This window comes from Triticum aestivum, chromosome 3D (assembly GCF_018294505.1).
Source record: "Triticum aestivum cultivar Chinese Spring chromosome 3D, IWGSC CS RefSeq v2.1, whole genome shotgun sequence".
Taxonomy (NCBI): Eukaryota; Viridiplantae; Streptophyta; class Magnoliopsida; order Poales; family Poaceae; genus Triticum; species Triticum aestivum.
Window position 1 is genome coordinate 598,155,269 of NC_057802.1, and position 18,330 is coordinate 598,173,598.

Sequence of the window (18,330 nt, forward strand, 5' to 3'; positions counted from 1 at the left end):
TTTATTTTCATATAAGCCGTTTTAGACAACTGATTTTGAACAGTTTTAGGAGTTGTCTGAACTTTCTAAAACGTCTTATAAAAATGAACAAAGGGAGTAACTTTTTATTAGGAGGTTGTCTCATCGTTAGTTGTCTGGAAATTACTCGAGTCCCGATGTTTCCGGTCAATAGGTCAGCAACTCCAATCATGACTTTAGGGGACCGATATTTACCCAAAAAAAAAGCAACGTTCAGCAAAAGCGGGGACAAAATCGGTAATCCGACTTGTTTTATTTTCCTTAACGGAGATAAAAGGTTTTACATCCATCCGTTGATTAGGTAGAAGATAATTTTCCGATTAATTAGCAAAAAAACAAATGCTCTTTTTTTAGCAACAAAGGGACCTTATTCCCCTCCAATTTCATACAAAGAGATTAAAGCGCCATCAACAAATATTCAGGACTAAGTCTATTACAAACTGGAGGTACGAAGACCTACCATCACATCAAGAATAGAACATGATCCAGGACCAAAGGCCAGACAAGACTGGAAACCCTCCAACAAGTAAAATTGACTCCGAGAAAACATCACATTAACAAAGCTAAAACATGGGACTAAGGAAGAAAGCGGGGGAAGCCGGGCGCCAAGTCAGGAACTGGAGTATCTCCATATGTTAGCTACCAATCCAAATAACTCACGGCCTCCTTGTTTCTGGCTGCTTTGTCTGCAAAATTGACCAATCAGCGATCCACGAACACAACAACCTCACAAGGGTTTTTCTTTCAAATATAATGTCATTTCTACATCTCCAGATAGTCCAAAACGTGGTTGCAACACCAACCAAAACAAGTTTCTTGTCATGTTTAGGGAATAATCATATCCATCTATCCAAGAAATCAGTGAGACAATTAGGAATAGAGTTTAGGTCAAAAGCACATTTCCTCAGGCTCCACATCAACCTAGCAGCCGGACAAGTAAAAAACTGATGGTCAATAGACTCATCCTAACCACGGAAGGCACAATTTTTAGTACCTTTCCAAACCCTTTTAGGCAAATTATATTTAGTTAAAATGCTTTTTCTAGTTATGAGCCACAAAAGGATTTTGATCTTAGCTGGGACATTAGTTTTCACAAAAAATTCTGTGGAAAGCCAATGTCAGATTTAACCAAAAACAAATACAAAGATATAACAGTAAATTTTCTGTCAGTTGTCAGCGACTCAACATCCACTTAATGTGATGCTTACCCCCATTCATTTGAATTTCATCAGATTTAACCAAAGGTCAAGGGATTCACCATACAAAGTTCTTCGAAAAGTAAAAGTACACTTTGATCGCTTTCATTTTAGCGACACTTTTCACCCTATTTTGATCTTGTAACTCTCTTACGAACTGTCACTCTCTTAACCTCCACCTCTATGCACTGCATCTTTGTGGTCTTTATTGTAGGCTCCCACACCCATGATGTTAATCCTACCGTCGCCCAACACCATCTCTTACATATGGCGGTGTTGTGTCATGCCTCGTTCAGCACCCACACACACACACCCCCTTTCATCTGCCATTGCCACGTCTAGATAACATAGTGTTTGCCTTCGAAGCGAGTGATCCACCAGCATTTCCAAGACAAGCATGACAAAGGAAGAGTGCCATGAAAAAAAAGATGGAAGATAGTTCTAAAACTACCGTTGTCGTTTCATCCTAAATCTGGTGTATTTTGTTTTGCAAATTGGAGGGCGGCGGAGCCTCACCAATCGACCTCCCTCCCTTCCTCCTCCATCATTTATCTTCCTTCTGCTCCTACATGTTGTGTCGTAATACCAAACTTCTAATGGTCGTCCTCACAAATTTTTAAGCACATCTTTGTTGTTCTTCCGAGCTCCGTCACTTTTCGTGTGCGTAAACATAAACAGTAGGATTTTAAATCGCCGATGATGAAGCTGGCACCCAGGTAATTTTTGCCTCGGGTGTGGACACGTGAAAGCAACAAGAGGGATGATTCTCGCACATGATTCTCGAACATGAGACAGATTTTTTAGCTAGGCGGGCAACTTTCTTTGACTCAAAAAGATTCGAGTATGTGCTCATGCTCACCCAACAGATGGGATAGAATTTGCAGCCCAGAGTCAGTGTCGACGATGCATAGCTCGACATATATATTTTCACAAGAAGAAGAAAAAAAACGCACGAAAAATGAAGTGTTTGCAAAACGTTAAAAAAAATTAGAAGCACCGGGCGAGGTGTTTGCAAAACGTTAGGAAAACAAAAGCACGCCCAGCGGGACTCGAACCCACAATCGCCTGATTAGAAGTCAGACGCCTTATCCATTAGGCCACGGGCGCTGTTGCGTTCACATAAATAATATCGGCTTATTTAATCAGTGGGCCGACCGAAAGCACACAAATATCGGGGACAACCTGTATACGTTCAGGACTTAGCATGCGATCGTACGATCAATACATCTGAACCATCTAATGGCGATCCCATGGTACAGATCGAGCAAGGTGGAGAGGTGCTACACATTTTGCACGAAACACCTCGAAGTGCCGAAATATAGCAGTCCGAGCTCCTCTCACCACATGATTCAGCAGCCAACCCCAAAATCAAGCCATTCTCAGCGCGAGCAGCCGGAGTGCATCGTCGTGAGCCGCTCCGACGTGCGCCGCTGACCTCGCTGGATCAACCATGCCTGAGCCTCACAGCCACCCAGATTCGCCCGTCCCAATCCTTCATGTCGCTGGATCTGATGGTTCGAAGGCACGCTGCCTCCGTCTCCGGCCATCACGAGACCCGCCGCCACCATCCTGTGCAATCCAGCTGCTAGAAAGCGTCGCTCCCTCTTCCAAGACGTCATCGAGTTCCTGCCACCCGCCTTCGTTGGCTATGGCGTTCCGATACCCTCGGCTGCGGATCTGGCCGCAGCTCTGTTGTTCCCCTTTTGCCTGATGAGATGGAGTATATATTTTTTACATTTCCAAAAAAATTGTTTCATGCATATATTGTACTTCACGCAATCCATTTTATGCATACCAGGTACAAAATCAAAGTGAGGGAGCTGCTAAATGCAATATTACGAAAGGTTAGGGGGCTGAATGTATAATTTATTATCCAAACCCACCTCATCATTTGTACCGTACGACAACCATCTGATGGCCCAAGATCGCATGATCGCATATGAAGCTCCGATCTCATTCTAGTCTCCCCCCACAAATGTCCGCTTGCACAAAATATACAAATTCTCATTTTAGATACAAGAAGAAATACATGGATCAACGCTATGTTCACATCAAAGAGGCGGAGGGATATCGGTTCATATGATTGGAAGAAATAATGAAGGATCTCCTTCAATTGAATCCTATGAGATATTTTCCCCGGAGCTTCTTCCATAGGATTGATTCTAAAGGATTGTATTCCTACGAGTTAATTGCAAAAAATCACCACATTTGGGGCATTGATTGCAGAAAACCACCCAATCCCTAATTTTGTACAAAAATCACTGTGTTTATAGTAAACTCTTTGAAGAAAGCACTGATCAGAGGATTTAGGCCATTTAATCACTTTCTGACACATGGGACCGGACTGTAAGGAGCTGACTTGGCAAACATTGACATACACCCCCCTGGATCAAAAAGAAAAACGCAATCCAACCCAGCCGGTGGCGTCCCTCCTCCCTTCGATCCTGCAAGCCGTCGTCGCCTTGAGACCTCCGCTGCCCAGCGCCATCGATGGATGGAGCTCCACCGCGCCGCCTAGCTTGCCTGCACCCCCACCTCCGGCCACCTTCGCTCATCGCCGTCCCATTCCCGTCCAAATTCGGTTAGTGGGCCGCCGCGGAGACGGCGATGGCGCATAGGTCGCAGAGGTTGGCGATGGAGCTGTTGGGCTCCGCGACGAGCTGCACAGGGCGCGTACCGCCGGTCCCGGTGGCACGGCTTCCCTCCTCCCGCGAGCATGTGCCCCGGCGAAGAGAAGGACCGCGTGACATCTCCGGTGAGGCGGCCTCCCTCCCCCGCACGACCACGTGCTCCGGCGAGGGATCCTCCCTCATCTCCCTCCACCCGCGGGAGCACGCGCCCATGCCCTCCGGCGAGGCGACGTACCTCCTCCCCGCGGCCACGCGCCCTGAGCTCCGGCGAGCACGCATAGGAGGGATCCTCTCCCCGCGTGTCGCAACTCGGCCCTAGCAGGATGACGTGGGAGAGAGAGGTGGGGCGAGAAGATCACGACGGCGACGTGCTTGTCAGCGGCGACGACATCGCCGGAGTGGCGCCGGGGGTCGGCCAGCTCGGGTTCTCTCGATCCGATGGGATCGAGGCAGCGGGCTCTGTCGGGCATGGTCCGGGGGGCTGATTGCTTTTTTCTTAAATCTAGTAGGGGTCTCTGTGTGATTATTTTGCCAAGTCAGCTCCTTACAGTCCGGTCCCATGTATCAGAAAGTGATTAAATGGGCTAAATCACCTGATGAGTGCATTTTGCAAAAAGTTTACCAGAAACATGGTGATTTTTCACAAAATTAGGGACTAGGTGGTTTTCTGCAATCGATGCCCCAAATGTGGTGGCTTTTTGCAATTAACTCGCATTCCTACAAAATCAAACACCTATAGAAAAAAATTCCATTGGATGACAATACTATGAAAATCCTATGAATCAACGTATTTGGGTTAGTTATAACTGGATTTGTTTGCTAACGGGAGAATGGTGCCGGTCTACAAAAATACTCCATCCTTCACGAAATATAAGGCGCCGGTTGACTTTTCTAGTCTTTGTTGCACAATTTTGACTATGATTTTCACATATTATCTCTATACTACTTAAAAAAATGTAAGGTTCTCATTTCACCTTTTTTTTACTACCCCTTTGTCCAACCTTTCATGTATATGATAATCAATCACCTTAATTTATTTATCTTCTGAACCAATTCTATTTTAATTTATTTACCAAACTTCTAATCAAAATACAAGGTAATTCACTGGCAGAATTTGATGAACATTTATTTACACAATCACATTATTATTGACAGATAAATGACAAGCTAACCTACTAGAATATTTATATCCCGTTGCAACGCACGGGCATTGTTCTAGTATATCTATAAAATTAGTATACATACATATGAAATAAAATTATTTTGCAAGATAAATATGATGATGCCATTTATACGTGTTCAATCCATGTACTTTGATATATATATTAGTGGTCAAAAAGTCATGCATCAAAGACTGTGCAAAGTCAATCACGCCATATATTTTGGGAAGAAGGGAGTACCACCCATGAGTGCTTTAACATTGAACACATATTTGATTTTGCCTACAAAAAAGAACACTTATTTGATTGATGACCAAGAAGTGGTATGTGGGAGAACCAATGCACTATTCAATTATTTACGTGGTGTTACAAAGAGGGGGTCCACTTTGGTGCAACATTTACGATAAAAATATACCATGGAACACTCATATAAACTATCAAGAATATGGTCGTCACGTTCGAGGCAATTGACAGTGGTAATGGTTCAACGGACAACAAGAAAACTTCCTTCTCTTTATCTTCTCATCTCTTCGCAGGACATCGGGAACTAATCTTTTTCACATAGTAGGTTTCGGATCAACATGAATAGCCCACTTTCTGAAGGAAAACTCATATTTATTATAGTACATGACTTTGTATGTGGGGGGGGGGGGGGGGGGGGGGGGGGGGGGGGGGGGCATGGGGACCAATGTTGGGGTACGTAGTAATTTTAAAATTTTCCTACGCACACACAGGATCATGGTGATGCATAGCAACGAGAGGGGAGAGTGTGTCCACATACCCTCGTAGACCGAAAGCGAAAGCGTTAGCACAACGCGGTTGATGTAGTCTTACGTCTTCACGATCCGACCGATCCAAGTACCGGACGTACGGCACCTCCGAGTTCAGCACACGTTCAGCTCGATGACGTCCCTCGAACTCCGATCCAGCCGAGCTTTGAGGGAGAGTTCCGTCAGCACGACGGCGTGGTGACGACGATGATGTTCTACCGACGCAGGGCTTCGCCTAAGCACCGCTACGATATTATCGAGGTGGACTATGGTGGAGGGGGGCACCGCACACGGCTAAGAGATCCAAGGGATCAATTGTTGTGTCTATGGGGTGCCCCCTGGCCACGTATATAAAGGAGTAGAGGAGGGGGGACAGGGCCGGCCCCTATGACGCGCCCTGGAGGAGTCCTACTCCCACCGGGATTAGGATTCCCCCCCTTCCAAGTAGTAGGAGTAGGAGTCAAGGCAAGGGAAGAGAGAAGAGAAGGAAGGAGGGGGCGCAGCCCCCCCCCCCTAGTCCAATTCGGACTAGGCCTTGGGGGCGCGCGCAGCCTCTCCTCTCCCTTTCCCCTAAAGCCCAATAAGGCCCATATACTCCCCGACGAATTCCCGTAACTCTCCGGTACTCCGAAAAATACCTAAATCATTCGGAACCTTTCCGATGTCCGAATATAGTCGTCCAATATATCGATCTTTACGTCTCGACCATTTCGAGACTCCTCGTCATGTCCCCGATCTCATCCGGGACTCCGAACTACCTTCGGTACATCAAATCAGATAACTCATAATACAAATCGTCATCGAACTTTAAGCGTGCGGACCCTACGGGTTTGAGAACTATGTAGACATGACCGAGACACGTCTCCGGTCAATAACCAATAGCGGAACCTGGATGCTCATATTGGCTCCCACATATTCTACGAAGATCTTTATCGGTCAAACCGCATAACAACATACGTTGTTCCCTTTGTCATCGGTATGTTACTTGCCCGAGATTCGATCGTCGGTATCTTAATACCTAGTTCAATCTCGTTACCGGCAAGTCTCTTTACTCGTTCCCCCGTAACTAACTCATTAGTTACAATGCTTGCAAGACTTATAGTGATGTGCATTACCGAGAGGGCCCAGAGATATCTCTCCGACAATCGGAGTGACAAATCCTAATCTCGAAATACGCCAACCCAACAAGTACCTTCGGAGACACCTGTAGAGCACCTTTATAATCACCCAGTTACGTTGTGACGTTTGGTAGCACACAAAGTGTTCCTCCGGTAAACGGGAGTTGCATAATCTCATAGTCATAGGAACATGTATAAGTCATGAAGAAAGCAATAGCAACATACTAAACGATCAAGTGCTAAGCTAACGGAATGGGTCAAGTCAATCACATCATTCTCCTAATGATGTGATCCCGTTAATCAAATGACAACTCATGTCTATGGCTAGGAAACATAACCATCTTTGATTAACGAGCTAGTCAAGTAGAGGCATACTAGTGACACTCTGTTTGTCTATGTATTCACACATGTATTATGTTTCCGGTTAATACAATTCTAGCATGAATAATAAACATTTATCATGAAATAAGGAAATAAATAATAACTTTATTATTGCCTCTAGTGCATATTTCCTTCAGTCTCCCACTTGCACTAGAGTCAATAATCTAGTTCACATCGCCATGTGATTTAACACCAATAGTTCACATCACCATGTGATTAACACCCATAGTTCACATCGTCATGTGACCAATACCCAAAGGGTTTACTAGAGTCAATAATCTAGTTCACATCGCTATGTGATTAACACCCATAGAGTACTAAGGTGTGATCATGTTTTGCTTGTGAGAGAAGTTTAGTCAATGGGTCTGCCACATTCAGAGCCGTATGTATTTTGCAAATATTCTATGTCTACAATGCTCTGCGCGGAGCTACTCTAGCTAAATGCTCCCACTTTCAATATGTATCCAGAGACTCAGAGTCATCTAGATCGGTGTCAAAGTTTGCATCGACGTAACTTTTACAACGAACTCTTTATCACCTCCATAACCGAGAAATATTTCCTTAGTCTACTAACGATAATTTTGACCGCTGTTCAGTGATCTACTCCTAGATCACTATTGTACTCCCTTGCCAAACTCAGTGTAGGGTATACAATAGATCTGGTACACAGCATGGCATACTTTATAGAACCTATGACTGAGGCATAGGGAATGACTTTCATTCTCTTCCTATCTTCTGCCTTGGTCGGGCTTTGAGTCTTACTCAATTTCACACCTTGTAACACAGGCAAAAACTCTTTCTTTGACTGTTCCATTTTGAACTACTTCAAAATCTTGTCAAGGTATGTACTCATTGAAAAAACTTATCAAGCGTGTTGATCTATCTCTATAGATCTTGATGCTCAATACGTAAGCAGCTTCACCGAGGTCTTTCTTTGAAAAAACTCCTTTCAAATACTCCTTTATGCTTTGCAGAATAATTCTACATTATTTCCGATCAACAATATGTCATTCACATATACTTATCAGAAATGTTGTAGTGCTCCCACTCACTTTCTTGTAAATACAGGCTTCACCGTAAGTCTGTATAAAACTATATGCTTTGATCAACTTATCAAAGCGTATATTCCAACTCCGAGATGCTTGCACCAGTCCATAGATGGATCGCTGGAGCTTGCACACTTTGTCAGCATCCTTTGGATCGATAAAACCTTCAGGTTGCATCATATACAACTCTTCTTCCAGAAATCCATTCTGGAATGCAGTCTTTACATCCATTTGCCAAATTTCATAAAATGTGGTAATTTGCTAACATGATTCGGACAGACTTTAAGCATCGCTACGAGTGAGAAAATCTCATCGTCAGTCAACACCTTGAATTTTGTCAAAAACCTTTTTCGACAAGTCTAGCTTTGTAGATAGTAACACTACTATCAGCGTCCGTATTCCTCTTGAAAATCCATTTATTTTCTATGGCTTGCCGATCATCGGGCAAGTCAACCAAAGTCCATACTTTGTTCTCATACATGGATCCCATCTCAGATTTCATGGCCTCAAGCCATTTTGCGAAATCTGGGCTCATCATCGCTTCCTCATAGTTCGCAGGTTCATCATGGTCTAGTAACATGACTTCCAGAACAGGATTACCGTACCACTCTGGTGCGGATCTTACTCTGGTTGACCTATGAGGTTCGGTAGTAACTTGATCTGAAGTTTCATGATCATCATCATTAACTTCCTCACTAATTCGTGTAGGCATCACTGGAACTGATTTCAGTGATGAGCTACTTTCCAATTCGAGAGAAGGTACAATTACCTCATCAAGTTCTACTTTCCTCCCACTCACTTCTTTCGAGAGAAACTCCTTCTCTAGAAAGGATCCATTCTCAGCAACGAATATCTTGCCTTCGGATCTGTGATAGAAGGTGTACCCAACAGTTTCTTTTGGGTATCCTATGAAGATTTACTTCTCCGATTTTGGTTCGAGCTTATCATGTTGAAACTTTTTCACATAAGCATCGCAGTCCCAAACTTTAAGAAACGACAGCTTAGGTTTCTCGCCAAACCACAGTTCATATGGTGTCATCTCCACGGATTTAGATGGTGCCCTATTTAACGTGAATGTAGCTGTCTCTAATGCATAACCCCAAAACGATAGTGGTAGATCGGTAAGAGACATCATAGATCGCACCATATCTAATAAAGTACAGTTATGACGTTCGTACACACCATTACACTGTGGTGTTCCAGGTGGCGTGAGTAGTGAAACTATTTCACATTGTTTTAACTGAAGGCCAAACTTGTTAACTCAAATATTCGTCTCCGCGATCAGATCGTAGAAACTTTATTTTCTTGTCACGATGATTTTCCACTTCACTCTGAAATTCTTTGAACTTTTCAAATGTTTCAGACTTATGTTTCATCAAGTAGATATACCCATATCTGCTCAAATCATCTGTGAAGGTCAGAAAATAATGATACCCGCCGCGAGCCTCAACACTCATCGGACCGTATACATCATTATGTATTATTTCCAACAAGTTTGTTGCTTGCTCCATTGTTTCGGAGAACGGAGTTTTAGTCATCTTGCCCATGAGGCATGGTTCGCAAGCATCACGTGATTCCAAAAGCCCATCACCATGGAGTTTCTTCATGCGCTTTACACCAATATGACCTAAACGGCAGTGCCACAAATAAGTTGCACTATCATTATTAACTTTGATCTTTTAGCTTCAATATTATGAATATGTGTATCACTACGATCGAGATCCAACAAACCATTTTCATTGGGTATATGACCATAGAAGGCTTTATTCATGTAAACAGAACAACAATTATTCTCTAATTTAAATGAATAACCGTATTGCAATAAACATGATCAAATCATATTCATGCTCAACGCAAACACCAAATAATATTTATTTAGGTTCAACACTAATCCCGAAAGTATAGGGAGTGTGCGATGATGATTATATCAATCTTGAAACTACTTCCAACACACATCGTCACTTCACCCTTAACTAGTTTCTGTTCATTCTGCAACTCCCGTTTCGAGTTACTACTCTTAGTAACTGAATCAGTATCAAATACCGAGGGGTTGCTATAAACACTAGTAAAGTATACATCAATAACATGTATATCAAATATACCTTTGTTCACTTTGCCATCCTTCTTATCCGCCAAATACTTGGGGTAGTTCCGCTTCCAGTGACCAGTCCCTTTGCAGTAGAAGCACTTAGTCTCAGGCTTAGGTCCAGGCTTGGGCTTCTTCACTTGAGCAGCAACTTGCTTGCCGTTCTTCTTGAAGTTCCCCATCTTCTCTTTGCCCTTTTTCTTGAAACTAGTGATCTTGTCAACCATCAAAACTTTGATGTTTTTCTTTGATTTCTACCTTCGCCGATTTTAGCATCGCGAAGAGCTTGGGAATTGTTTTCATCATCCCTTGCATATTATAGTTCATCACGAAGTTCTAGTAACTTGGTGATAGTGACTAGAGAACTTTGTCAATTACTATCTTATCTGGAAGATTAACTCCCACTTGATTCAAGCAATTGTAGTACTCAGACAATCTGAGCACATGCTCACTGGTTGAGCTATTCTCCTCCATCTTGTAGGCAAAGTACTGTCAGAGGTCTCATACCTCTCGACACAGGCATGAGTATGAAATACCAATTTCAACTCTTGGAACATCTTATATGCTCCGTGGCGTTCAAAACATTTTTGAAGTCCCGGTTCTAAGCCGTAAAGCATGGTGCACTAAACTATCAAGTAGTCATCATACCAAGTTTTTGTCAAAACGTTCATAACGTATGCATCTGCTCCTGCAATAATTCTGTCACCTAGCGCTGCATCAAGGACATAATACTTCTGTGCAGCAATGAGGTTAATCCTCAGATCATGGACCAAGTCCGCATCATTGCTACTAACATCTTTCAACTTAGTTTTCTCTAGGAACATATCAAAATAAAACAGGGGAGCTAAACGCGAGCTATTGATCTACAACATAGATATGCTAATACTGCCAGGACTAAGTTCATGATAAATTTAAGTTCAATTAATCATATTATTTAAGAACTCCCACTTAGATAGACATCCCTCTAATCCTCTAAGTGATCACGTGATCCATATCAACTAAACCATGTCCGATCATCACGTGAGATGGAGTAGTTTCAATGGTGAACATCACTATGTTGATCATATCTACATATGATTCACGCTCGACCTTTCGGTCTCAGTGTTCCGAGGCCATATCTGTTATATGATAGACTCGTCAAGTTTAACCTGAGTATTCCGCGTGTGCAACTGTTTTGCACCTGTTGTATTTGAACGTAGAGCCTATCACACCCGATCATCACGTGGTGTCTCAGCACGAAGAACTTTCGCAACGGTGCATACTCAGAGAGAACACTTATACCTTGATAATTAAGTGAGAGATCATCTTATAATGCTACCGTCAATCAAAGCAAGATAAGATGCATAAAAAGATAAACATCACATGCAATCAATATAAGTGATATGATATGGCCATCATCATCTTGTGCTTGTGATCTCCATCTTCGAAGCACCGTCATGATCACCATCGTCACCGGCGCGACACCTTGATATCCATCGTAGCATCGTTGTCGTCTCGCCAACTATTGCTTCTACGACTATCGCTACCGCTTAGTGATAAAGTAAAGCATTTACATGGTGATTGCATTGCATACAATAAAGTGACAACCATATGGCTCCTGCCAGTTGCCGATCACTCGGTTACAAAACATGATCATCTCATACAATAAAATTCTGCATCATGTCTTGACCATATCACATCACAACATGCCCTGCAAAAACAAGTTAGACGTCCTCTACTTTGTTGTTGCAAGTTTTACGTGGCTGCTACGGGCTGAGCAAGAACCGTTCTTACCTACGCATCAAAACGACAACGATAGTTCGTCAAGTTAGTGCTGTTTTAACCTTCTCAAGGACCGGGCGTACCCACACTCGGTTCAACTAAAGTTGGAGAAACTGACACCCGCAAGCCACCTGTGTGCAAAGCACGTCGGTAGAACCAGTCTCGCGTAAGCGTACGTGTAATGTCGGTCCGCTTCATCCAACAATACCGACGAACCAAAGTATGACATGCTGGTAAGCAGTATGACTTATATCGCCCACAACTCACTTGTGTTCTACTCGTGCACATAACATCAACACATAAAACCTGGCTCGGATGCCACTGTTGGGGAACGTAGTAATTTCAAAATTTTCCTATGCACACACAGGATCATGGTGATGCATAGCAACGAGAGGGGAGAGTGTGTCCACATACCCTCGTAGACCGAAAGCGGAAGCGTTAGCACAACGCGGTTGATGTAGTCGTACGTCTTCACGATCCGACTGATCCAAGTACCGAACATACGGCACCTCCGAGTTCAGCACACGTTCAGCTCGATGACATCCCTCAAACTCCGATCCAGCCGAGCTTTGAGGGAGAGTTCCGTCAGCACGACGGCGTGGTGACGACGATGATGTTCTACCGACGCAGGGCTTCGCCTAAGCACCGCTACGATATTATCAAGGTGGACTATGGTGGAGGGGGCACCGCACACGGCTAAGAGATCCAAGGGATCAATTGTTGTGTCTATGGGGTGCCCCCTGGCCACGTATATAAAGGAGTGGAGGAGGGGGAGAGGGCCGGCCCATATGGCGCGCCCTGGAGGAGTCCTACTCCCACCGGGAGTAGGATTCCCCCCTTCCAAGTAGTAGGAGTAGGAGTCAAGGCAAGGGAAGAGAGAAGAGAAGGAAGGAGGGGCTGCAGCCCCCCCCCCCTAGTCCAATTCGGACTAGGCCTTGGGGGGGCGCGCAGCCTCTCCTCTCTCTTTCCCCTAAAGCCCAATAAGGCCCATATACTCCCCGGCGAATTCCCGTAACTCTTCGGTACTCCGAAAAATACCCGAATCACTCGGAACCTTTTCGATGTCCGAATATAGTCGTCCAATATATCGATCTTTACGTCTCGACCATTTCGAGACTCCTCGTCATGTCCCCGATCTCATCCGGGACTACGAACTACCTTCGGTACATCAAATCACATAACTCATAATACAAATCGTCATCGAACTTTAAGCGTGCGGACCCTATGGGTTCGAGAACTATGTAGACATGACAGAGACACGTCTCCGGTCAATAACCAATAGCGGAACCTGGATGCTCATATTGGCTCCCACATATTCTACGAAGATCTTTATCGGTCAAACCGCATAACAACATACGTTGTTCCCTTTGTCATCGGTATGTTACTTGCCCGAGATTCGATCGTCGGTATCTCAATACCTAGTTCAATCTCGTTATCGGCAAGTCTCTTTACTCATTCCGTAATACATCATCCCGTAACTAACTCATTAGTTACAATGCTTGCAAGGCTTATAGTGATGTGCATTACCGAGAGGGCCCAGAGATACCTCTCCGACAATCGGAGTGACAAATCCTAATCTCGAAATACGCCAACCCAACAAGTACCTTCGGAGACACCTGTAGAGCACCTTTATAATCACCCGGTTACGTTGTGACGTTTGGTAGCACACAAAGTGTTCCTCCGGTAAACGGGAGTTGCATAATCTCATAGTCATAGGAACATGTATAAGTCATGAAGAAAGCAATAGCAACATACTAAACGATCAAGTGCTAAGCTAACGAAATGGGTCAAGTCAATCACATCATTCTCCTAATGATGTGATCCCGATAATCAAATGACAACTCATGTCTATGGCTAGGAAACATAACCATCTTTAATTAACGAGCTAGTCAAGTAGAGGCATACTAGTGACACTCTGTTTGTCTATGTATTCACACATGTATTATGTTTCCGGTTAATACAATTCTAGCATGAATAATAAACATTTATCATGAAATAAGGAAATAAATAATAACTTTATTATTGCCTCTAGTGCATATTTCCTTCAACCAATGCCCCCCTCCCTAAAGAAAAAACGTCCGATTTTACAACTTATCACAACTATACTTTCCATTTTACAATCACTATGCATATGTTGCCTCCTTGGAAGCTCTATGCAATAATATAGTGATCCAAAAGTGGCCATGGAGAACCAAGAATATGCCCTGAGTGTAGTAGCATCACCCAAAATAGGATCATGGATCGATAGCCTCCTCATTCGCATGGGAAGAGCTCGTGAAGAAAGGCAAGGTTGGGAGACAAACTTTGAAAATGAGTATCATTATTTTTATCTATCTAAGGAACCAAAGAACTGATTTTTCTAGACAGATTGGTCCTTAAGAGGATCACCGGAGACCAAGATAAGTGCATAGAAATAATCAAGCATCAACGGCTTCTCTGGAATATCACAACACCATTGAGCTGCGAGGACTGTTCAGCCATGAATGGGACACGGTTGTGATGCTAAGTAATTCACTCGCAGTTGTGACCAGACTTGTCACTGCTGGGCCTATAGACGACGGTACAAAGCTGCACAATGACATGTCAAGCAATGAGATTGTTGACCAAAAATTTGTTCCATATTTTGGAGGTTGACATTGATGAACTAAATGAAGCCATTGAAATTCTTGTAACATTATCTGCAAGCATGAAACAAATTTTTCTCGAGATGCAGCATGAGAGGCTGCATCACATCGTACTTAAGGATAAGGATATAGAGACAGAACATAATGAAGAGAAAGAGAAGAGTGATTAGAAACGTTGGGGAAGAACTGGTCAGATTGTTTAGGGTCTTAAGTGCAAGAGGCAACAATATTGATCTACTTGGAAGATGGAATCAAACTATTGACGAGGGTAACTCTTTGTCTCTGCATGCACCTAGTTTTAATCTTATTCCCATTTTCTCTAAGGATTCTTAGCAGTTCAAACATGCATAAATGGGTCAAAATGGTTGCTTTTGGCTCCTGGGCATGAGTTATTGTAGGGCGAAATCAGTTGGTAGTTTTTGGTTGCATATACCTGTCATTTTAGTATTCTCCCTCTAATATCATTTTGGAGTTATAAAGATGAGTAATTCTACAAGCAGACTATTCTTGTTGATAAATAATCCTACAAATACTCTATTTTTGTTGATGAGCAATTGTGGGGTACTCTGTTTTTGTTGGCTATTTGCATTGCATTAATATGTATCATTTTCATTGCATCCATATGTATTAGAGTCATATGTGATATGATTAAGCCTTGCAAAAAATGATATCACGATTATAACATTGCTAATAGTCCCTTTATGCTGAAAATATTGTTTTATGTGGTTAGTTAAATAGTATTTAGTTAGGAAGAAAGACTCGGGAAAATAAAGAAGGGAGCAAAATGTTTTCTGCCATGTTATCCCTTATGGTGGTGATATGTAAGAAGATCAATGTAGAGGATTTTAGTAGTGCAATCTTTGACCATTTGCATGCAGCAGTGTTGAAAAAACTCAAGAAGATAATAAAAATGAACAAGGCTAGAGACGTGATCCACTAACAAGTTGGTCCTACTTGTGTCAGTTCCTAAACAATCTTTGTTTATTTCAAATGGTGTCCTTGTTGAGTTTGTCTTGCTGAGTTATGTTTTATGTTGCAGATGATAAAATCTTATTCCAAATGACATATTAAAATTATCGGCTCTTTCATGGATCTAATTAACCTCTTTGACCTGGTGTTTGTACATATTTTATACTAAAATTTTATATTTATCATCCTACCATGTTTTTATTACTTATTTGGCATACTTAACAACATAAAAAGTTAAATATTAATTGTATGATCTATTTATTATATATTTTTAATATATACTGAAAATACTCATGCGTTGCGCTTAATTCAATTTGTACTTTGTAATAAAAATGGTTTTCTAAATAGTGTTTGATACTTATATAAATTATATACATATCTACGTTAGATATATCTCTAAAACATATGGTTTGACAAATTGTAATAGTGGTTGTACTGTATGATTAGGAAACATATATGTAGAAAATTCTAGAGTACAAATTTAATCGTATGTAAAGAACCGCTTCAGATATATTTATTTTTGGAGCATCCATGTACTAATTTAATCATATATTTGCTAAATCATATGGTTTAACAGATGGACCTATATACTATTTTTAAAATAGAAATAATGGGTGTACATACACCCATGTACTGTAACGCCCTAGATTTTAACTCAACCTGGCAGTGCTACCACACTAATCTAATACTACAAAATCTTGGAATATTTAGAAGTTTCGGAAGGGTTTCTCTTGTTTAATCGGACACCCATGTCACACAAATTGACATATATCAGAATAATCAGTAGCATAACTTAAGCGACAAAAGACTTGCAGAAGGTAGATGAATATTATCCAATTGTTATACTACAACTAGTACATAACAATTTGAGTGTCATCTAAGGATTGTATGAAGGTATATGGTGTGCTCAAGTGATGTAGTGATGCTACTCCCTTGCCCATGCATTTTCACTACTCGGTGTACCTTAAATCCAAATAAAATCCAACAAAGAAACAAACAAGAGTGAGTAATGATCACTCAGCAAGTACAATATAGGTCCATAGAAATAACAAGTAGACATAGAAGGTAAATCCATAACAAAAGAACTCCGAACCAAAACTGAATATTTCGGTATACTGAATCATCACATTTGGGGCTCTCTGGAATAGACACATCCTGTGTCGCTCTCATCGGAGACTGAAGTAGACATGACGGACTTTCCACAACGATATTTACCGGAAAAGTCGACCAATGCCTGAACTGGACGCTGAAGGACATAGTGGACTTTCCACAACAGGGTTACCGGAATAGTCGACAAATGTCTGAACTGAACTCTGAATAACATGGCAGACTTTTATCTAGTTTAATATAATCATCCTATAATTTTAGGAGCATGTAAACATAAATTGTTAGCGACAACAGTTGGAGACAATTCATTAGCATGTTTTCTCTTTTTATTTGCCAAACATATAAGACGAGAATGTCTTATCAACCGCTATATACATACGTTCAATGGATGAAGATCTAACAACCGCAGAGACTCACAACTAAGGGGGGAAACAAAGATCGAATGGTTGAAAGAATATGTGGTGTGGCCACCCAGATTTCTCTCCCCTCCTCTTAATTATCCCCTTTCGTAATTTACTTTGGTGCCCATATCCTTGATTGATTGCACTTTGTTTGTTTGAACCCAACTGAAGATAGTACTTGGCGTGTTTCTTTTTCTGTGCCAAACGACCAGGCAAACCAACACAAAAACCATATCCGCTGCAGAACAAATTGTTGGCAGTTTTTTGTTAGTTTTGTAAAAATACCATGAACCATGCTAGAGCAAGTAAAACACCGAAGTTAAAGCAGGTGACTTGTGTCTACAACCATGTTGGTGGAAGTATGCTGGGATGTTGGATGGATTGATGATACTTGGCTGGAGCCCTTGGTTGTTTCATATGCCCAAGTTTTAATTTCGTTGTTGGTTCATCAGTTTGTTTACAACATGCTATGAATTAGTCTTAAATTGCTCTGCTCAACTCGATCAGAAAATTAACACAAACTACTATATCAGACAGAGTCTTGGGCAATCCAAGTTGATGTGCCTTTAGCTGATAACCCTGCTAGACACAAGCAAAATGACTAGATAAGAAAGTTTATCCTCTCTTAAGCCTGTAAAATCATACTCTGCTTGGTATGTTTACTACCTTTGCCCATGTGTCTTCTTGTTTCTCTAGCTTCACAAAGTTAGAGCATCTCTAGCAGACCTCGTATAACGCCGACCCGCAAAATGCGTTTGCAGTTCGCGGAAAAACGTCTTTGCGGGCAGGCGCGTGCGGCCGCAGAGTCAGACCCCGCAAAACGGACCCGTATAAAAGAATATTCGCAGAATATGCTCTTTTACGGGTCGGCTTTGCGGGGTCTGTTCGGGCGCCACTCCCGTCGGCCCGCAAATCCAAAATTTGCAATTTAATTTCACACAAGAAAATACATTTCTTTGCTTTTTCAATGGCATTGGATACATAGGACTTCACCAAATCTTTGCTAGAATAGCAAGACCAAAGAAAACAAGAACCACAATTATGCATTTTAGAAGATATCCAA

The 18,330-nt window shown here is 42.2% G+C and overlaps 1 non-coding gene across 1 annotated transcript; it reads right to left on the reverse strand.

Moving 5' to 3' along the window:
- Positions 1 to 2,248: 2,248 nt before the first annotated feature.
- Positions 2,249 to 2,321, reverse strand: TRNAR-UCU (transfer RNA arginine (anticodon UCU)). Its single transcript has one exon. It is a non-coding gene; the product is annotated as a tRNA-Arg (tRNA).
- Positions 2,322 to 18,330: the final 16,009 nt, after the last annotated feature.